This window comes from Pongo abelii, chromosome 5 (assembly GCF_028885655.2).
Source record: "Pongo abelii isolate AG06213 chromosome 5, NHGRI_mPonAbe1-v2.0_pri, whole genome shotgun sequence".
NCBI classification, from domain to species: Eukaryota; Metazoa; Chordata; class Mammalia; order Primates; family Hominidae; genus Pongo; species Pongo abelii.
Genome location: NC_071990.2, coordinates 62,021,390 through 62,045,292, shown reverse-complemented (window position 1 = coordinate 62,045,292; position 23,903 = coordinate 62,021,390). Strand labels below are relative to the sequence as shown.

At 34.2% G+C, this 23,903-nt stretch overlaps 1 protein-coding gene across 6 annotated transcripts in view; it reads left to right on the top strand.

Annotated features, from left to right (window-relative positions):
- KHDRBS2 (KH RNA binding domain containing, signal transduction associated 2) overlaps positions 1-16,379 on the top strand; it is a 651,287-nt gene extending 634,908 nt beyond the window's left edge. For 2 of the 6 annotated variants that reach the window (XR_008526227.2, XR_008526224.2), the window contains 5 exons: positions 7,298-7,380; positions 9,319-9,394; positions 9,511-9,544; positions 11,279-11,342; positions 16,317-16,379. The gene's annotated coding sequence lies outside the window, so the exon portion shown is untranslated. The remainder of the gene's footprint in view (positions 1-7,297; positions 7,381-9,318; positions 9,395-9,510; positions 9,545-11,278; positions 11,343-16,316) is intronic. The other 4 variants (XR_002915471.3, XR_008526228.1, XR_008526226.2 and 1 more) reach the window with 3 other exon arrangements.
- The last annotated feature ends 7,524 nt before the right edge of the window (positions 16,380-23,903 follow it).

Below are 23,903 nucleotides of genomic sequence, written 5' to 3'. Positions count from 1 at the left end.
TGTATTTAGATTAATAGGAAATATCTAGCATAGAATATTTTAAAAAGTTAATTACTCATAGGTAAAACTTAGTGATGAGTTTATTTGATTCCTCAGAAGTAGGAGATAACCACTAATTTTCTCAGGATTTAATTCCAAGGTATTTGAATATTTTAAGTAATATTCAAATGATTTATTGAATCCACATAATTTTCCATCACTAATTCTACCATTTCATTGTATCACCCAAGAAAACACTTCACCCTGCAAATAACACTAGTAATGATAGCCTGTGACTAAATGAAGTAGGTTCAGAAGAAAGTAGCCTCATGGCAATTTAGTTAAAAAATATTCAGTGAATGCCAAATAGTCTGCTGTGCTAAATATATTGCTAGCTGTCACATAAGGAAAAATGACATCAACTGCAGTATCTTGGTTTAAAGATGACGAAGAAATATTTTGCAGAAAAACAGCCAGGCTTTACCTTTCTGATGCAAAAATTGGAGCCGTCTTAGGAAAAGGCTTAATGGTGTTTTTCTTAACTAGTATATTGGTCCAAGTTGAAGACAGACATTTTTCACATTTAATTAAATGAATAAATATCAATATGCTTCCATCTTTTCTGGTCTTATAATACTTCTTATGTACTGTTTATGATTTATGCAAATTATCCTATTGATTTGTATGCACAATGCTAATATTTTATATGCTATTACATGTACATACATACATATACATTAATGTATGCATTGATACTTTAACAACTTTTAAGATTATTATTTATTATTATTATATGGTATTTAATTATCACAACAGTTCCATGAAGCAAACAGGGCAAATTATCTTATGCTTATTTTAAGGATAAGAAAATAAAATTCCACAGGATTAAGAGATTTATCCAAAAATTACATGAGTTCTACATGGTGAGAGTTGGGCTGAAACATTATCCTCTGCAAAATAATTAAGCTTCTCATTTTGTAAATGATAGTGTTCAGTGATAGAAGATAAAACAATCAAGACTGTATGAGAGAGAAAGTTTATGTACAGTAATTATCAACATCTTTTTATAACCCATTCCAACTTAACTACAAGTATTGGGATTTTTTTCTATTTATAAATATTTACTCATAGCCTTATTTATATGCTTACTACAGGCATGTCATAATATTGAATACTTTTTAAAATAGCATACTGGGGACAAATGCATATGAAATTACTCAAAATTGATAACCTAATGATTACAAAGTGTACATTGAATTTGTAATATCTAAATTAAGTAATAATGTTTTCTGACTTTAGCTGGGGAAGAATAGAATTGAAATTAATTAAAAATGTGAAACAGCAAGAAATAAATGGAAACATTCTAATTTATATTTAAAATATCTGTATTGTGATTTCATTTCTTTAGCATCTACTACTACAAGAACTACATTAAAAAAAAGATAATTAGGTTGTTATTCTACCACTAGATAAAAATTAACATAACTTTTGTCATTATTTTTATATACTTCCTTACATTTGTCCTTCCATCTTAAAAAAAAAAAGTACTTTGCGGCCATTGGATAACTGACGTTTTTAAATGAGTTTAAAAGTCTAATTTTTGTTTGGTTTGCAAAAGCCAGAACATTCACAGAAGTTTTCTAATTTTCAACCAAGAATCCTGCTTTTGAGAAAAAAAAAAAAAAAAAAACCCAGAAGGTTTGTGTCTAAATTAAACAGATCAGCAGTTGATCTTAATTTAATTTACTAAACAATTTCATTTAGCAGTTCAGAGACTTGGGCTTCTTCCATGAAAGTGTAGCCATCTGGAGGATTCTACTATTTGATCTAATTTATCTCTGTCCACCTTTATTGCTAAAGTGCATTGCAAGGACCCAGAAATACCTATTTGTCACAAACCCACTGTTGAAGCAATACATGGCAAATCATTAGAGAGTTTAGTGTTTTACAATTAATTTGCTGTATTATATTAAGAAGAAAAAAAGCTTTTTCAATATAAAAGCAACATATTTCAAAGTCTTAGGCTTACTCTATTTTCAAATTCGACACAAGTTTCTGAATTTTCATTCCTGTGGTCAGATAATTCCACTGTGCTGTACACTTCAGGGTCTGGTGTACTCAGAAGCAGACAGATTTTTGGTTAACTGCAAGAATCAGGAAATGCACTTTTGTATTAGGAAGTGGCCCCTAAGTTGCAAATTGTGAGACAAATATATATTTTTGGTAATAAAATTTTCCCCACCACCTATTCTCATCCTGCAACATAGTAGGAAGGGTCTAGAAACACAGTGTAAATGAAAAATAACTTCAAGTATGTCTACAATGTCCACAGCAAAAATAATATAATAATATTTTACATGCTACAGAATGTTTCTAGAATGTGTATTTATTTATAAGGCTTAATTATTTGATAATGATATTTGGTAAATATTTAGGCATTATTTTATTCTCTGGATATTTTAGAAATGTGAAGACATAAGTGCTCTATTGTATTTATTTTCCAAGTAGGATTTATTTTATTGCAATAGAAGTATACCTTATTTCTCAAAATAATGCTATGATAGCATTAATGTTTTACAGCTGCATTGAGTCAATTCATAGACTTATCAAGTAACAGAAATAACACATATCTCACTTCTCAAGTGATTTGTATATATGACTAATAGTTTTGATCTTAATAAGATCATAGGCAACATCAAAATATAACTATTCAACTTGTCAGACTATTGGTTCCTAAGTATAATGGTTTTTAAAAATTATTTTCAATGTATAAAATGTGAAAATATAACTTGAGAATAGAAGTTTCAGAACTAAGCACCATCTATTAATTTGTTGATAACTATTCATTATGATGGAATTAAATTTCAAAATTAAATTATTAGAGTAAAAACTGTGAATAATCTTTATAATAAAAAATTAGAATAAGGTATTCTTTATATTACACAGAACATCAGTTTTATAATACGTTTAATTCTGGATATATTTTTTCCTTCAAAAGATATTCAGATTTTACCAGAACTTACTTACATAAATGAATAAGATTGTATTTCAGACTTTAATGGAACATTATTTATGTAATTTTTCTGTTTTCCATATCATATACTTACCCACCTTCTAATTTTATTGATTACACAGTTTTGAAAGTTTATTTTTTTCTACATTAAGGCAGTAAAGTTTAGAAGTAAGTATTATCTATTGAACTGATTATCTATTCAAATAGGACATTTGCCAGAATTAGCCAACAACTCTTTCTTCTCCCTGGTTTTTGTGAGAATGCAAGCATTACTTATAAGTAATGCAACTCTTCTTACACTTAAAAATATACTCTTATATTGTAGTGAGTAGAAAAAAACTTACAAAACACTTAAATATTTCCTAATAGTTCTGGCAACATTTAAAACCAGTGATTTATGTCTTATATTAACATGATAATACCAAAACCTTATTCCCAATACTCTATTTCCTGAAATATTTTCTTCTATTTTAATTTTTGACATATGAAAATTAGCTATAAAATAACTGGAGAAACATACTGTGTTTATTTTTAATTGGAAGTAAAATTAGAATTTATAATTTAACTCCTTTATGAAATGCATACCAAACACAAATTTTTATGTAACATCAAAAATAGACTAGACATGAATTAGAATATGAATTATATTAGCTAACAATATGTAGAATTAGAAAAAGTATATCTGTTAAGTTACAAATAAATTGTGTTAATATCAAATAGGTATATATTTAAAAATTAGAAGTAAGTTAATTGCTCAGCCAAAATAGTTTTAATGTGCTGTAACACCAGACACACCTTTATTTATTACAGATATTAAAACTATAGTGCTAAACTAATCAAATTCAAATGAATTTAACCAAATATATTTCAGTGAAACAGTGTTTAAGAAATGCAAAATATACTACAGAATGAAAAACTCATTGCCTTGTAATCAAAAGCAGTCAACTTTAAACTTCTACCCATCAGGTATATGATAAATTTGTCATTTCCCAGTTGTGTTCTTAGCAGGAAGTTGTCAAGAAGGTTTGACATCTCTTAAACTTGCATCTAATTTTCTGTGTTTATGAACCTAATGTTGATCTGTAAAACCACAGTACAGGAAGGAGAAGATGGTTACAGTTCTGTTAAAATATGTATACATCAGGATTTGCAAATACCATGCATGGTGTTAAAGGATGGCTGTTTTCCAAAAGGAAATGGGCACTGTCTTTTCCTCAGTTCTTGTTGTTGTTTTTTTCCTATGTCAGATGATTCCCAACTAAATTTGGGACAATAAGGGATATTGTTAACTTATTTTCCCAGTATTTGGATATATTAGAATGAATAACAATGGATAAATATAATACTGCTATATCCAAAATGCTCCAAATTCAGAAGTCATTTTTTCTCATAAATTCAAAAATGTTAACCTTCCATCGATACTACATTTTCAGTAATTTTATAAAACTTCTACCCAAGGAAGGGTGTTGAATTAAAACATCTAATCTGCTTGTACTTTTAAAATGCTAGCTTTTATATAAGAAAAGTAAAAAGATCAGTAAGTGTGGTGTTACAAGTTCAGAAAACAATTGAAATACAAAGGTTAAGCCTTTCTGGTATAATAAACCAAGTTTCACCTTTGACTGGTTTGACCCGGTTATTTCTATTTTAACCCTGTTTTGATCTTCAATTTCAAGGCAGCAAGAGTCAAGCCACATACACCAATTCTTTCCAAACTTTTGATTTTTCTTTCATTTTTACACGAGTGTAGATTTTTGAATATTGATGTATGCTCTTTACTCCCTAACTGATAATGTGAGATACTATAAGAATCCCAGGAATTTTTAATAGTAGGTGAGGTTTCATTAAACTTAGTTCTCAAGTGACATCTTAAAGTTTATTCATCAAATAATTCAGGGTGTAAAAGTAGCATATAAACATTACTTGAACAGTCATTAAGCAGTATAACTGTTTTCAGTTATTAGAGGACATTAAGCTCCATACCATGTGGTGGAAAATAATTAGGTCTTATACACATGCCATTAAGGATACTGCTACCAGATTTAACCAGTTTCACTTTACAAAATAATGGTCAGCTGTAGTCAGCAGCTTGCCCAAGTCATAGGTAGTCATATTTTTACTGCCATGTCCCAGCTGCATGTATGTATATATATATATATATATATATATATATAATGTGTCTTATGCCTTATGCTACTGGTAATGACTAATGTTTGTCATTATCTTCAATCTTATTTTATTTTTATTTTTATTTTTTTAATTTAATTTTATTATTATTTTACTTTAAGTTTTAGGGTATATGTGCACAACGTGCAGGTTTGTTACATATGTATACATGTGCAATGTTTGTGTGCTGCACCCATTAACTCTTCATTTAGCATTAGATATATCTCCTAATGCTATCCCTCCGCCCTCCCCCCCACCCCACAACAGGCCCTGGTGTGTGATGTTCCCCTTCCTGTGTCCACCTGTTCTCATTGTTCAATTCCCACCTATGAGTGAGAACATGCGGTGTTTGGTTTTTTGTCCTTGTGATATTTTGCTGAGAATGATGGTTTCTAGTTTCATCCATGTCCCTATAAAGGACATGAACTCATCATTTTTTATGGCTGCATAGTATTCTATGGTGTGTATGTGCCACATTTTCTTAATCCAGTCTATCATTGTTGAACATTTACGTTGGTTCCAAGTCTTTGCTATTGTGAATAATGCCGCTATAAACATACCTGTGCATGTGTCTTTATAGCAGCATGTTTTATAACCCTTTGTGTATATACCCAGTAATGGGATGGCTGGGTCAAATGATATTTCTAGTTCTAGATCCCTAAGGAATCGCCACACTGACTTCCACAATGATTGAACTAGTTTACAGTCCCAGCAACAGTGTAAAAGCATTCCTATTTCTCCACATCCTCTCCAGCACCTGTTTCCTGACTTTTTAATGATCACCATTCTAACTGGTGTAAGATGGTATCTCACTGTAGTTTTGATTTGCATTTCTCTGATGGCCAGTGATGATGAGCATTTTTTCATGTGTCTTTTGGCTGCATAAATGTCTTCTTTTGAGAAGTGTCTGTTCATGTCCTTCACCCACTTTTTGATGGGGTTATTTGATTTTTCTTGTAAATTTGTTTGAGTTCATTGTAGATTCTGGATATTAGCCCTTTGTCAGATGAGTAGGTTGCAAAAATTTTCTCCCATTCTGTAGGTTGCCTGTTCACTCTGATGGTAGTTTCTTTTGCTGTGCAGAAGCTCTTTAGTTTAATGAGATCCCATTTGTCAATTTCGGCTTTTGTTGCCATTGCTTTTGGTGTTTTAGACATGAAGTCCTTGCCCATGCCTATGTCCTGAATGGTATTGCCTAGGTTTTCTTCTAGGGTTTTTATGGTTTTAGGTCTAACATTTAAGTCTTTAATCCATCTTGAATTAATTTTTGTATAAGGTGTAAGGAAGGGATCCAGTTTCAGCTTTCTACATATGGCTAGCCAGTTTTCCCGGCACCATTTATTAAATAGGGAATCCTTTCCCCATTTCTTGTTTTTGTCAGGTTTGTCAAAGATCACATAGTTGTAGATATGTGGCATTATTTCTGAGGGCTCTGTTCTGTTCCATTGATCTATATCTCTGTTTTGGTACCAGTACCATGCTGTTTTGGTGACTGTAGCCTTGTAGTATAGTTTGAAGTCAGGTAGCATGATGCCTCCAGCTTTGTTCTTTTGGCTTAGGATTGGGCAGTGCGGGCTCTTTTTTGGTTCCATATGAACTTTAAAGTAGCTTTTCCCAATTCTGTGAAGAAAGTCATTGGTAGCTTGATGGGGATGGCATTGAATCTATAAATTACCTTAGGCAGTATGGCCATTTTCACAATATTGATTCTTCCTACCCATGAGCATGGAATGTTCTTCCATTTGTTTGTATCCTCTTTTATTTCATTGAGCAGTGGTTTGTAGTTCTCCTTGAAGAGGTCCTTCATGTCCCTTGTAAGTTGGATTCCTAAGTATTTTATTCTCTTTGAAGCAATTGTGAATCATTCAATCTTATTTTAAAAAGCGCCTCAGGAGAGACTGATCATAGATAGGACGCTGCTGAAACTGAAAGTGTTTTTCTAAAACACATAGTATAAAAAGCACTTAAATACAAAAAGTTGGATGGATAATTTAGTTTATTTTGGGTATGCTTGACAACTGCTACTGTTATTAAATTTGCCATGAGACTGATTGACATCCAATATAAGAATGCCTTATAGATGCCTGTATGTGTAATTGCACAATGCTTTAAAGCTGTTTTACTCATCTGGGACTGTAGGTGAAGATGTATGATAGAAAAACAAAAAGCTGGAATAAACCCAAGACTGGCTGTTGGGAGGTTTAACGTTTTTAACAATGGAGGTGAGTCCCTTCATCCATTTGTGATTTCATTTATGAACTCTTCTTACAAGACAGGTACAGAACACTTCATTATGGACCCAAACATATATGTTTAAATGGATAAAGTAGCTGTTTGCATCAGATGGAAGCTAAGTGGAGGCATTAAATTAATGTCAAACAAGTGAGAAACTCTTTTAGTTTTATTCTACATTGTAGCGGCATAGTGGTAATGTGGTGATTTTCATATGCACACAATTTCTGTGTGTCTTATTCACCAGAACTTGAGGTTATAAATTCCTGTATTACAAAGAAAAACAAAAGCAATAATCAACTAATAAGGAAATATATTTTGTTCAGAGAATGTGATGAATGTTCACACTGTTTTTCACAATAAGGAGGATGGGGGACAAAAAGTTTCTGTGGAGAAGAAATGTCATCCACCATACATGATGGCTCTTTATTGAGCCTTTGCCTAAAGTATTACTGTAGTCATCCTGCCAAGTATCACCTTTTTTTATTAGAGGAGAAGTTCAATTTCACTGGAGAAGGCCAAGATATAGGGACTTCCAATAAATCTTTGTAGAATGAAATGGGATGGAATGGAGTAGGGTAGAACAGAACCCAGTAGAATAGGACTACATTATTTGTTCCTTCCTTTAATTCTAATTTATTCTGAAACAAAAGGAGAAATAAATGTATGGCTGATCAGAGTTACAGATAATTTGGAAGATACGTTTCTGTTTTCTTCCTTGTATATTCTTGTATTTTAAAATAACTATCTGGGGAGTATAAATTACACTTATGTTTGCTTAAGGAGATAGGAAATTGTGTAAGATATATTTCAGGAATTTTTTCTTAAAAGGACTTAAGTAATTTTTTTAATGAAAGTACATTTCCCAGGACTTGATATTCAGAAAGACCTTAGGGAAGAGTTGAGAACAGTTATGGATACTATAGAAACATTGTGCCTCCTTCTATTTTGTCTCAGAGGAGTTTGGAAGAAAACAGAATCTTATCTTTATGACCATCTTGAATCTGATCCATACTTAACATCTTTCCAAACTCTTTACAGATTTCCATGTAAATTCTCCTGTACAATATAACACTCTCTTTGGAATTCACTGTCAGTTACGAACTACACTGTGTATAAAGTGACCATACGTCCTGGTTTATGCCTGTTGTTTTAGGGTCATTATCATTAGCACTACCTTTTACTCTCAGCTGTGTCCCAGTAGGGATGAGAAATTGTGGTAGTCTTATCTATAAATAATAATAACATGTCAACAATAATAACCAATAACCTTATTGGAAGCTTGCTATTTGTCAGAGACTTTGAGTGCTTTCATGTATAATGAATTCTTCATAATAACCCAATGAGGCAAGTATTTTATTTCCCCCATTTTACAGTAGAAGAAACAAAGAGTTAAAGACGTTAAACAGCATGGCCTGCTCACATAATGGGCCCAACCTTAATCCAGACAAAGGTCTGACTTTATAACATCGTGTGCCAGAAGATGGTTATGCTATCTTCTTCTTTGCTGGCTGATAGAATTAGCTTTGTTTTTTTTTAATACACTCAAAGGTTATCAATAGTTCTCATTTACTATTCTTCCTAGATGTTATAACTATATTTTTATAAGGACTGTGGATTTTAAGATGCAAGAAAAGAACACTGAAGTGAACTAAAATTCATTTGGGTTTTAGTTCAGGATATTAATTTTACTATATTAATAAAAATAACTGTGATTTGTTGAGTGACTAGTTTATGCAAGATTGGGACTTTCTCTTTGTTATATCACTGACCCTAAAAACAGCAGTGCAAGGCAGAACATTTGAACCCCATGAATGTATATGATTGCTTTAGCTGTTAGCCCTAAATTGGTTCATAGGTTACAAATGAAGCTTGGGGCATTAAATCATTTCAGCAGGCCTCTCCAGCTCTGACATTCTTATCTCTAGCTGTCTCTAGGAGTACTTGATTATCAGGATATAAGACACAGAATCTGGATGCAAGGAAAAATTCTTGGGGACAAAGGTACTTACTCAGCACCTCATGTTTATATTAACTATTGTGCATTGAGTGCTTAATAAGGGCATGCACTTTACATATTTTTGTAAACATATTTTCTTCTATTTTTCTCCTTACCATAGGCCAAAAAAGAAGATAATTTGGATTTGAACCAATGTAAGTTTAACTCCACTATGCTAGAGAGATCATCTATCTCTGAAACTCTCTATAGATTACCATAATTTAGGAACTTTTCTGAAAAGCAGTATTAAACATGAATAAATAACATTTGCTGATAATCAAATTTGTTCCATGACTGTATAAATAATATCAATATAAAAACAGATATAATAGTGTTGTATAGAGATTGTTGAAATTCCTTGTCATATTTTCAAATAAAAAGTGTGGAAATTTTTACTAGTGCAGAGTAAGTTCTGTATACTGCAAAGAACAAGGTTAATGTAAATCTGTGCCTATATGCAAAAGATGATTACAATTCACTTGGGAATACAAGAATATAAATCCACAAATGTGGATTGTGTACTATTTTAAAATGCCAAATTTTATAGTGTAATTTGAACAGTGGTTCTTAACTGCATATGCATATCAGCATCATGCATGGTGTGTTTTACAACTACAGATGTCAGGACCCTACTGCATTGACTAAGTAAGTTTTGAGGTTAGAACCTGGAAATGTGTGTTTTTAAAATTCCACGGGTGATTTTAAGGTGTACTATGGGTAATGACCAGTGGATTAAAATATATGTGTAACATATTAATATGTTAATTATGGAGATTTTAAAAGTTAATTTTGGCTGGGATATAAAAAGATGGCTTTATAGAAGAGATAGGATTTGAATGGAAGGTCAGATGTGGACAGAAAGTAAAAGAAACATTTATTTATTTTTCTTATTTAGCCCAAAATAAAATTTTATCTTTAAGGTTTTTATCTGCATTTCAGATTCCTAATTGGATTGGGCTGGAATAGAAAATAAAACAATAAATACCTCAAAATGTTCAATTATTTTCTAATATATCTGTGATATGGCTATATGAAAATCAGGTTTGAAAGTTTGCCTGAAAACTTGTATATTATAGTATTTATATTAATATCAATAATAAGGAAATCTAATCACAGCTAATAAATGCAATTTAGGCTGCAAACTACCAAGGGCAGGATTTATGTTTTATTCAAATTTGAATTCTTAGATATTTAGCATAGTGGACTAGCCTATGCATAATATATATTTGTTTGTTGAATGAATTAGACATTTGGACTTATTTGCTTTATTTATTCCACCTTGTGGGGCAAATTTCACTGGTGTCCATTTGAAGGCTTAAGAACTTTTGCTATGAAAGTTTTGGCTTGTTCATCTATTTGTTTCTTGACCCGGAACCAATGTTCTGACAAAGACACAATCATTAGCTTATAGGAGACAGCTTTTAGGTTTTTTCTTTCCAAGAAAAAGACTGAACGGAAGGAAAAACAGGTGGAAAAGGCAAATGAGAGTTGCAGGAGAGTTCCTTTTTAACAGCAGGAGAGTTCTCCTTCTAAGTTTATGCCCACAGCAGCTGGTAAACCACTCTTCTCAGATCAGTCCTTCCACAGGGAGCACTGAAGTCACCAAACTTGCCTATGATCAGGAGAAAGGCTTCCAAAGCTTTCCCAAGCTCTATCTACTAACCAACTTTTTTTGTAGGACACCTTTGTTTTGTCACTGTTTTGGTTTGGGGTGTTAATGGAGCTTTAAAGGCACAGTAAAAAGATCACAAAAACTATTTTTCTTATGTTGCATATGTCTTTCCAGCACCAGTCAAGCCAGGGTTCTTTTGCTTTTTGGTTGTTGTTGTGGAAATGATGTCAGATGTTCATATTTTCCCAGTGGAATTTTACAATACTTTTGGAAACAGTTTCATAGGGTGAAAATAATAAGAAGGAAGAATGAAAACAAAACACAGATGGGAAAAAAGTACGGTGAGTTGATGATAGAAAGCTTTGATTTTCATTGTTCTACTTTTGAAAATAAGGGTAAAAGTCAAGGGCATCTTACAATGCTTAGCTGTGGACATCCATGTGTAAAAACATTTTCAGTGTGAGACTACTTTGATAATGATGACAGCCACTTACTTTGGTATTAGGAAAGGGGCAGGTAAGATCCAGAGGATGGAGCTTGGGCAGAAGCTGTTGTTACAGGACAGGATTCCTGTAATCTACTCTCTCTATGGGCCATCTTTTGAGTAGTTGCACTTTTTTGGCTTCCCCACTCCTTTCTCCAGGTGCCTTATGATTGCTTCACCCTACACAAGTCTGTTTTTCCTCAGGAGAAAACAAAACCAAAAAAAACATGATTACATAATTCTTTATAAGCAGTGATTGAATAAGAACATATCTAAAACAGTTTAATTCATATTGGGTGGCATAAAACAGCTGAAAATCTAATGAATTTCTGTTTTAGGAATGTTTCAAAAGTAGGCCATCACGTGCATGGTGTATACGTCATCTTGAATACAACCATAATTTTAATCAGTCAGTGATGTGCTGGCACCGGCGCATACAAGCTCATAGGATCCAAACGTGTGCATCTCTTCTCAACTAAAGTTCAATGACTTCATTTTGGTAGCTTGAAGTAGACCCTGGTGTGTCTACTTATACCATAGAAATTGGAGAATGTTACAAATCTGGACTTTTTAATTATTTGCAGAGAGCCAGTTTACCAGCACACCACTGAGTTACATGCACATTTTAGAAGTAAAAAGAGACCTAGTATAAATATATGTCTGTAATTAGGGATGTTACTTGCTGAGTAAATATTTAAAGAAGACACTGCTTAAGAGACACGTATTTTGTTAGACTGCCTAGGCTCAAATCTTTTATTAGTTGTCACTTAATCTCTCTGTCCTTTTGTCTTCTTATCCTTAAAATGAGAACTTCATAGGATTTTTCTGATGATGAATGAGTTAATATATATGATGCACTCAAAAAAGTGCCTGCCAGAGAAGATTCTCAATAAGTATATTCTGTTAGTAGCAGCAAGAGATGAGGCTATATGGTTTTTACAATCTTCTCTTAAAAGACTGCCTAAATTCAGTGTTATTTTCCTTGTTGAGCTTTTATATCTCAGAAGCCCATACTCAATTTCCACAAGTTTTGTAAAGATCCGTTAAATGAAAGCACATCAAATCTCTTTGAAATGCATAAAGCACTATGTAAATGAAAGGTGGAATAATTATGTTAAAGGCATCATCTTGAATTTTGTTTATACTGCATCTCCGAAATGAGCATCAGATTTCTCTCTAGGCAGTTATTGCTCCTACAGAAACAAACACAGATGGTGCCCAAACTTCCTACTGAATATTTTGAGGCAATGGCGTTTATCAAAATACCTCTGGTCACGAAATGTACAAAAACTTCAAACAAACTCCACATCTCAGTGTCAGGCCAACATGGTTATTTAGGCAAATAAGCCTTTCTTTGATAATTCAAGGATTTTCTGATGTGTGAAATGGACTACTTCAACAAATAAAAAATCTTACATGTAGGCTAAGTTTTATAAAATAGGATATTAACATAGCAATTTCTTTTAGAGAAAAATAAATCAGTTTGTCTTCTGTGATGAGCATTTCTAGCCAAATTAAAAGTAATTTTTTGGTTGTGCAGGGACACGTTCCTTTTTCCCACTGACCTTCTGGTCACATAAAGCAGAAAAAATATATGTCTTAAAAATATGTATTTAGGCAAGGCACATTGGCTCACGCCTGTAATCCCAACATTTTGGGAGACCAAGGCAGATGGATCACCTGAGGTCAGGAGTTCGAGACCAGCCTGACCAACATGGTGAAACTCTGTCTCTACTAAAAATACAAAAAATTAGCTGGATGTGGTGGCGCATACCTGTAATCCCAGCTACTTGGGAGGCTGAGGCAGGAATATCACTTAAACTAGGAGGTGGAGGTTGCAGGAAGCCAAGATTGCACCACTGCACTCCAGCCTGGGCGACAGTGCAAAACTCCATCTCAAGAAGTAATATGTGTGTGTGTGTGTGTGTGTGTGTGTGTATGTATTTAAACGTTCTAAGAACCTAGTCTTTGGAATACAGACCTTCCTATTCCACAAGATAGTCCTGGGATTTCTATAACCTAAACTCTCCTTATTGGGTTTTGTGTTGTTTCTGGGCATGTTTGCCTTTGAATCCACTTTTTGCCCTTTCTCTGGCTCAGTTAGCAGGAGGGAGATCTGACCCCTGAGGTTTCATTTCCCCGAGAGCTATCTCAGCTAGCTTGCAACTGGCTTCTGCCAATGGGGATTTGGGGGTAAGTACCCTGGCAGGAGCCTATGAGATTGAGAAAAAGGTAGAAGTCAGGTTATTTTCCCAACATTCACTTTGCCTCCTGCGCCTTCCCCAGCAGCAGCTGTATCTTTTTCCCACTCTGCCTCTCACGACTCAAGTTTGCCACAGTTCCAGTTCCCAGCAGGTAATCCAAGGCTCCTGTGTTAGTTATAGAAGCATCTTCTTGTCCTGTCCTGTGTCCCTCCAGCCTAGGGTTAGTTATGACTTGCTCCTGTTACTAATTTCTGAGTTGAGCAACTCAGAGAAGAAATGGGTAATGAAAGAGACAAGAAGTGAGCCTTTTCTCTATTGGTTTCTTGTCTCTTTCATTACCCATTTCTTGCTTTAACTAAGCCCCTGCATTATAGTCCTTTAACTACTCCAACTGAACCCTATTTTCCTAATTGAACCCTGATTGACCCAAGGTCTGACACAGGCCACTTGCCCATACTGGATTCTTGAGCAAACAACAGAAGTGCTGTTCTCTCTCCCATATCCATCCTGAAGATTCCAGAGATTTCTGGTTCATGAACATTAGCAATCATGGTTCCCTTTACAGCTCTCCTCCTCTAGTTAAATGATGATTCTACCTTGAATCTGCACCATATTCCTGAGATGTTGGCAGAAAGTATTTTTGTATGTTTCTGCTAACATTAGTGTGACAAGACATTCAAAAATTACACTCGATTATTAACCTTCTTCAGGCCACATCCCTCAAATTCACTGCAAGGAACTGATTTAAAGGTGGTTGGTCTATCAAATGTTAGCGTCCTTTCTAGTAAGTCACAAAGAATGACAGGGTCTCCAGATCTATTTCCACACATGAGAATAGCAGGACTGAAGTATGGACCTGTTAGTTATTATCATTCTAAAATTCTATTCCTTATGCTCTTTTTTGAGGAAGGAAATTTGGGCCACAAAGCACCTTCGTATCTTAAAAGCTTAAATTAATCCTGTAAATATATTCTTAATCCAAAGCTGCCAAACTAGGGTTGTGTGTTCCATGAATTTGTTAAACTTATTTTGGACTTTGAATGTTGAAACATGTGATCTTGCTGAGTTTCTAAAAATAATATTTTATAAATTTTTTCACCATTTTTCTGTATACCCATCCTTTTACACTGCTCCTTCTTCCCCAAATGATCTTTTTTATTTTACTTTTTTTGCTGTGTTATAAATTCTAAGCCAAGTAACTATCCTTGCAGGAGTATTCTCTGAACTCTCCCAGTCACTGTTTGGGAAGCATTGCTTTGTAGCCTCAATTTGTGCCTCCATAGAGCGTTTTATGAAATGGTATATTTACCTCTCTCTCTCTCTCTCTCTCTGTCTCTCAGTTTCACATTAGACTTGAAGTTCCATAAAGGAAGGACTGTTCTATCTTTTCATTCCTAGTGTCCACTAACTTCCTTGGCACCTAGAAATCATTCAAATAGTATTTGTTAAGCTCATTCTGAACAACACTGAAAGTTCCAAGGCCTGTCATGCTGGACAAATTTTAGTATTAGGATCTTCAAATAGAAGGTTTTTATTTTTAAATATTTTTAGAACTAGGAATATTTACTAACAAACATATAACAGACTTGTTATTTCAGAAGATGCCTAGTGTTTATACCCTGTCCACAGAAGTTACATCTTTGTTGAACAACATTGATACATAAGGTAAACAGGCACTTCAGAGGAACAGAGGCACTTTAACAAGTTTAGAACAAAGCTTTTCAACTCCTTATCTTGTTTACCTTATTTTTCACTGAAATTGCATCCTCTCTCTGTGTTTGTCTTCCTAAATTTAAGCTGTTATTTTCAGTGTCCATCTAAATATTATTCTCACTGACTCCGCCATCAATTAAGTAAATGCCATGTCTCTAACTCATTTCCTTTAAAAAGGATGAGCTCAGCCATGCTCTGTTTATTCCATTTATAATAGCTCTCTTTGCACATTTTGGTCCATTGCCTCCGGTGTCATTTCTCATGCATCTGTTTATTCTACCCAATTAGACTCAGAGCTTTGCAGTCAAAGATGCTTTTTCTTTTATATCTCCTCACAGCATGTTCACAATAGAGGCTTGTAAACTAAATGTCTTCTAGATTTCACCAATCTGTGCTGGTATGTTTAGTTCCTTGAAAATGAACACACTGATGTGCTCACTCTGTGCCCGTGGCTACATCCATGGGCATTTTGGTCACCCACACAGGACATAGCTCTGGGTGGTTCCTTTATTCCAGACCAGGGATTCTGGGAGCTAGGCTATGAAGCATAGGGAGTTCAAATCCCCTTTGCCACTTTTCTTTGAATCAAGTAATATCCCTAACCTGGCTCTTTCCAGGGACTCACTATTGCCCTTCTAGTAGTTCCCATCATTAATAATTTGTTATCTGTCAAATAACCTGTTCATTTCCTTCATAGCACTTGTGATAATTTGTAACTATATACACATGTAAAATATGTATAGAATATGCACATAAAGTGAATAAGTTTAAATTATATATAAATATGTAAAATATATAGTAAATATAAAGTAGATGCATGTATATGTATAAGTAATACATACAAAAATCACGTCATACATATGAGCGTACATCTGTGTTTATTTCATGTTTTCATCTTCTTTTTTTCTCCACAGATTTTCTTCATCTCAACTCACCTCACCACTACAGATCCAAGCCTGACACAGAGCCTAACAGAAGTAGGTATCATAAATATTTGTTAAATAAATAAAAGGTGAATGAATGTATCTACGACAGTGAAGATTTCTTTCCAATTATTAATTATATCAGATCTTAAGTTTTACTGAACAAAAAGCATAGAGAGGAGAGAACTAGAAACAGGGAAAAACAAAAGAGCCAATTTTCTTCTCTCCACTCCAAAATTTCATAGGTTTATAATCTGTCTTATCCTAGAAAGGGGCTCCCAGGTTTCTCAGTTTGTTTTTACCTGGAGAAGGGAAAGGGGAAGTCAAGAAAATCTCTGCTGTCCACTGTTGGTGCTACCCACAAATAAAATCTATGAATATTACAATCAAAAAGCTAATGATTTCCAAGTAGTATAGCAAAAAAAACTAGTTGGGCATTCCTATATCTACTGTTACAACCTCCCACTTCTTTACCAGTACAATCTGGATATCTTTAGAACATACTTATAGCATATGCACTTATTCCTCCTAAATAAAAAATTCTGATGACTAAACAACAAGAGTGGAACATAATTACAGGAATAAGTATAGACTGTGGTGATTAGTGACAAGGATTGTGAGCCAGAAGGCTTGGTTTCAAGTCCTGGTTCCACAATTTTCTAGCTGTGAGATTGTGGACAAGATATGTAATCCTACTTTGCCTCTGTTTTTTCATTTGTAAAATGAACATCACAATAATTCAGGCCGAGCAGACCTAATCCAAAGTCCAAAATTCTACAAAATCTGAAACTTTTTGAGCACCATATAATGCCACAAGAGGAAAATTTCACACCTGACCTCATGTGATGAGTTGCAGTCAAAATGTAGGTAAAACACATAGTTTATTCAGCATCCCCAAGAGGAAAATAAAATTACTTTCAGGCTATGTATATAAGATGTACATAAAACATAAATAAATTTCATGTTTAGACTTGGGTTCCATCCCCAGGATATCTCATTATTTAGCAAGTATCTATTATAGCAAATATTCCAAAATCTAAAAAAAAATTGAAATCCAAAACACCTCTGCTCCCATGCATTTCAAATAAGGAATGCTCACCCTGTCCCTAAGTCATAGGCTTTGTTTTAGCACTAAACCAGTTAGAGCACCTAAAGCCCTTAGAATAATGTCTAGCACATAGGAAACACTCAATAAATGTTTATCAATCATATTCTTATTATTTGTATTATTATTTCTGTCACCATCTCCACATTAAGACAGCTTTACTTCTAATACAGAATGGTTGAATTTCCATTATGACTAAGCAAGGAAAACAGAGAGAATGTACACATTGGAAATAGTAAGAAGGAAAAGGGAACATAGCCAGAGATGCCTCAGAAATGTAAAATGGTAGAAAGTCAGGATTCTCAGATATTGTTATGTCCTGTTTATAAAGTTTTTCTTTTTAATTCTTACCCCAATAGAAAACTTTTCCTCATACATCTTCTAGACACCTAATGATGATAATTACTCTTATTTTATCTTATTTGGTCTACAAAATTTGGAGAACAACTGATTACAATGTACTTTTTAGTACCCCCAGCCTTCCTAAGGAATTTTAATTGGTTTAACTCTGTTTTTTTCAAATGTGTTCATTCAAGGGCTATTCATAGTCCCCATAGTTGTTTAGAACCTTGGCCTAATTTAAAAAAAAAAGGCATTAAGTTTTTCATGTATTTGACTGTATGGCATAAGATAATAACATCATTAACCCTTAAAAAGAGAGACCTTTCCCATCCGACTATGCTTATTCACTTTTTTTTATGAATTTATGTTTGCATTTCAATTAACAAATATTTAGTTAGATTCTACTGTGTGCCAGAACTGCACTAGACATCTGATTAAAAGAAAAAAACCTTTTTTTTAAAAATCAGTGAACAAGGCATGACAGACAAAGAATCTGCTTGCATGAAGCCTGGAGTATAGAGAGAGTTTGGAGCAATAAACAAAACGCATAAATTTAAGTTACAAATTGAAATCATTGTTATGCCAGAAATAAATGGAAAGCAGGAGAGAAAATAATGGGGATGAGAGGTGGGGAGGTTGAAGGAAGTGTTAGGCCAATTACATAAGGCATCTCTGAGGAAGTGACATTTAAGCAACACCTGAAGGAAGAAAAGGAATCAGTCACTCAAATTGCTGGAAGAGCTGCATAATGCAGGCAGAAAGAATAGCAGTGCAGAGGCCCTGCTATGGAAAAGAACATGCATGAGTCATTGAGCCTGTAGCTGGACACTGGTGAGCAACCGGGGCTTGGAGGGAGAATTACAGGTCTGAAGATGCAGGGTTTTTCTAATTTGGATATTCTCTGGGTGGAACAGGGTAGTGTTACAAGGTACATAAGCAAAGAGCTAGCATGATCTCTACATGTTTCAAAAGATAACCCTGGTTGCTATATGAAGAACCTATGGAAAGGAGATATGACTAAAATAAGAAGACAGTCTAGCAGAACATTAGAGTAATCCAAACGAGAGATATATGTAGCTTAGCCTTGAGTGTTGGTTATGTAGCTATCAGTAACTGGAGATGAGAGACAATTAGGAGGTAGAAATGACAGAATTTTGTGATGGTTTGGATTGGAAATGGAGGAATTATGTATGATCCTTAAGTTTCTGCCTGAAGTCTTACATGATAGTTCTATTTACCAAGAAAGAAAAATTGTTGAAGTACCAGTTCTATCTTCATTAGGTTAATTTCATGATATTTATGTGACACCCTAGTGGAGATGATAAATAGGCATTTGATTATACTGATTTATACTGATGTGAGGCTGTTATATAAATGAGCCAAAGATGGCCTCTGCGTATTGGCCCCCAGGTTGTTACTTCCTCAATATAGGCTGACACCCACTAGCCCAAAAGCCCACCAGCGGATTAAATCAAAAGTTTACACATGCATTTATTTTTAAAATAGGCTACACAAGCATATTTTTAGCCATTTAAAATCTGGCTGTTTTGCATATCCCACAAAACTTCACCCCACATCTGCTAGCAGTAGCTAAATCCCTTGGGTCATAAAGACCCAAGCCACTACTGCCTTTTGGAGCTCTTTGACACACACTCCCCACCATGCCACTAAGCAACATTGCCTTAACACGTAAGCCCCCTCTCTCCTAGAAGTTCCCTTGCACTCCTTCCCTTCTGAGTGGTGACCCTGACCCTTAGCTACTAAACAGACTCCTGCTGTGAAGGACTTCCTCCACGTGAGAAACTGTCAAAGCAGCCCCCAGTAAAGCTACTGCCACCTTGTGGTCATATTTTTTTCCCCTTGATCAACCACAAAATCCCCTACAAAAGCTCAGAAAGATATACCCTGGAGATATCTATCTGGATGGAAATAATTAGCATAGGGATGGAAATATTTAGCATAGAGATGAAATTAAGGCCAAAAGAATCAATGATACTACTTCAGGAAGAGTGCCTAAAAATAAGGTAGGAGGGCCCCACTAAATCTGACCTGTTATAAAATTTGAGATCCAGTAAAGAGGAAAAATATACAAATATTACCACTTGGTCAATTTCTATTTATATTTTACTCAGGCCACACATTGGCTTCTTTGAGATAAAACTGTCTCCTTCCCTCCCCAATCAGGATGGTTAGAATGACCGCCTCGTTTTCTGCTTCTATGACTTTTCTATATAATTGCTTTGCCACATATTATTGAAAGTCTCTGAATATCTGTCTTCATATGGTGCTGTCCTTGGAGGCAGAACGTGTGTTCATGTCTAAATTCCAGGAATCTAGCACAGCACCTGACACACAGGGCAAAATAAATATTTTCTGAATGAATGGGCAATCTGAACATATTAGAATAGCTGTGGAAAAGGCTCATGATGATAATGCAGTGATAGAGGACTTCAAATGACTGGGGAAGGTTAGGATACTTTTCATTTTCATGATGATGGTATTACTATCCATTCTTTCTTCTCAATGTAAAGTTAGATTCTAGCCTTATCTAAACAAAGACATTAGGATATTGAACTTACATGTATTGTACCACAGGAATAATATAGGGAGAAAATGAAATAATATAAAAATATCTCAAGCAATTAGCAAGGCACCTAGTTCCATAAAAACTCAAGATGGCATAATTGAGGGCTAGTTTAAATTTTATCTTATAATATTATTATATTAATTTGGTTTTGCTTTCTTAAATTTAAAATAAAAGAAAAAATAGGATTTTAGGTCAACTTATATAAGATCTGAATCTGAGATGATTTTCTATTCCTAATTAGAACCCCCTTTATGATATCAGTGCTTTTTTTTTTTACTTTTATTTAAGGGAGCAAGGCTGGTCCAAGCATGTTATGACTTAGGTCACTGCTTCCACCTATTTTTTACCAAGATACTTGTTCATAGTTCATAATTTGGCCATTGAAAACCAAAACTAACTAATATTGTGAAGTCTGTGACCTCTACATCATGGCATTTACTGATTAAGGTAGAATAAGAGTTAATAAGTACTTCATAGCAAAAATAAATAGCTGGAATGCATAAAAGATCATGGAGGTTAATTGAGTGATATAAACATACCCACAAAAGATCTCTGGAAAAATGATGGTACAATATCCTCTACTTCTTTAGCTATGAAACAAAGTTGGTTGCAATACATGTCATATGTTAAATGAAAACTTTTTGTATAAAATATAATCAGCAATTTTTTGAATATTGATTATGAGAAGCACATGATTTCAGAATTTAGAAACTAAGTGCATCTTATAATCTATTTTTTAATCCTGTGCATCACAACTAATAACTGAACAGGATTCATATCTATGGCAGGGAGGAATGGTTAACAAACATTGGAGTTCTGTATCATGTTATATAATTATCTACAATTATAGATAATTATAGATAATTACACTTTAGCTTACATAAACACCATGTTTTATTGACTTGTCGATATCTGTTTTTGAAAATACTGACTAAGGTTGGTCCTTCCTTTGAACTATAAAACAAGTAATATTATAAACCTAAGTATGAAAACCCTCACACACTAATCTGTTATTATTGCTCTCAGTAAACATATTTTCAGAATGATTTACCATATATAAAATACTTTCGCCATCATTTTTCATTGATCTTATTTTATCCTCAGAATCATAAGACTAAAGGTTGTAAAGATGATAAAGATCAATTGCACATTTAAATTTGTAGCATATGGGCCAGACACAGTGGCTCACACCTGTCATCCCAGCACTTTGGGAGGCCGAGGTGGGTGGATCACCTGGGGTCAGGAGTTCAAGACCAGTCTGGCCAACATGGTGAAACCTCATCTCTACAAACATACAAAAATTAGCTGGGCATGATGGTGGGTGCCTGTAATCCCAACTACTTGGGAAGCTGAGAAGGGAGAATTACTTGAACCCCAGAGGAGAAGGTTGCAGTGAGCCAAGATCACGCCACTGCACTCCAGCCTGGGTGACTGAGCAAGACTCAGTCTCAAAAAATAAATAAATAAATAAATAAAATTGTAGCATATGTATTCATTTTCTGCTTGTTCTTTCCTAATAAAAAGTTAGATACAAAAGACCTCAAATATATAATAAACTTTTCTGGTTGCATACATAGGTGAGTGAAATATGTTTTCTGGGAGGTAAAGATGATATGGGAACTGAGGAACTCAAAGGACTTTTCTGAACATATGTGAAAGCCAAATTACAAAGGCTATGTTCTTCACAACTTTATAAGTTCAAGAAACCAGGATAATCATTTTCTTAATAATGGACAAATGAATAACATGTATTAACATCTGTCTCCATAATTACCAAATGCTATTTTTTTGCATACCCCAAATAATGATGTTTCTGTATTTTTTTAACTGACAAAAAGCAACACAGAAGAAAAGAAAGTAGTTGTCCTTGGAGGAAAAGACATATACTGTGTAATATGGCCCTGAAAGCATCTGCCTACTCCTCTGGATCTGGGAGCCAAGGGATCTGGACACAAACTGTGTTAAGAGACTTGTTACTCTGGGAGCTTAGTGTTCATTGTAGAAAACAATACCTCTGTTTATAGCAGTGTGTGCTCATTTACATAACATTCCTATAACTAAAAATTGCCAGAAGGAAAGATTGCCATTATGTGGAAGTATTAATGTTCTCTAGCTGAGCCACAGGAATTGTCCAAGATCACACCATAGAGTGACTGAACACAGTTCTAAGTACTTTATATGGACTGACTCATTTAATCCTTTCAAAACCTTATGAATAGGTATTAGGTTATCTCGATTTTACAAATAAAAGAACTGAGACTCAGAGATTAAATAACTCGCCACAGTTATACAACTGGTAAATGATAAGATGGATATAAGCACAGGAAACTGTTCAAGGAACAAAAATATATGTGTTTACTAAAAGGAGTATGAGCAATGCTGCCATACCCCCATCCATACCACCATCACAATCATCAGCCTAAATGTTATGGTTCTACTTAAGGTAGATATTGAGGATGTTATTAAAGGTTATATTTTTAAAAAGTGATTCATTATCAAATGTATTGGAAACATGATGTTAAAGATTTCTTTCTTGACAAATGTCTCTAAGCCTTTAATGTGTTATTATGCTCCATAGGTCTTTCAGAGATGTATCTGACCAACACATTTAACTACCAATTTCTTCTCCACCAACTTCCACACACAGTTACATCTTTTGGGGATAGCATTCAAGGAAACACTTTGAAAATATTAACCTGAAATATCCATAGGTTATCCATCTGCTATTTCAAAGCTCCAAGGACTACTCAAATACCATTTTTTTTTTGGCTGCCAAAGAATTTTGTTGTTGTTTTATGTTTTTATTTTTTAAATTTTTTTTCAGGTTCAAGTGTACATGTCCAAGTTTCTTATGTAGGTACATTCATCTCACAAGAGTTTGTTGTACAGATTTTTTTTAAATCACTCATGTGCTAAGCCTAGTACCCAATAGTTAGTTTTCTGATCCTCTTCCTTCTCCCATCCCCCACCCTCTGATAGGCCCCAATGTGTGTTTTTCCCATTCAATGTGTCCGTGTGTTCTCATTATTTAGCTACCACTTATAAGTGAGAACATGTGATATTTCATTTTCTGTTTCTGCATTAGTTTGCTAAGTATGGTTAGCTAAGTATGGTTCCATCCATGTTCCTTCATAGGACAGGATCTCATTTTTTTATGGCTGCATAGTATTCCGTGGTGTATATGTTCCACATTTTCTTTATTCAATTTTTCATTGATGGACATTTAGGTTGATTCCATGTCTTTGCTATTGTGAATAGTGCTGCAAAGAATGTTGGCATGCATATGTCTTTATGGTAGAATAATTTTTATTCTTTTGAGTATATACCCAGTAATGAGATTGCTGGGTTGAACAGTAATTCTGTTTTTAGCTCTTCGAGGAATCACCACACTGCTTCACTGCTTTCCACAGTGGTTGAACTAATTTACACTCTCACAAGTAGTGTATAAGTATTCCCATTTCTCCACAACCTTGTCAGCACCTGTTATTTTTTGACTTTTTAATAATAGCCATCCTGACTAGTATAAGATGGTATCTCTTTATTA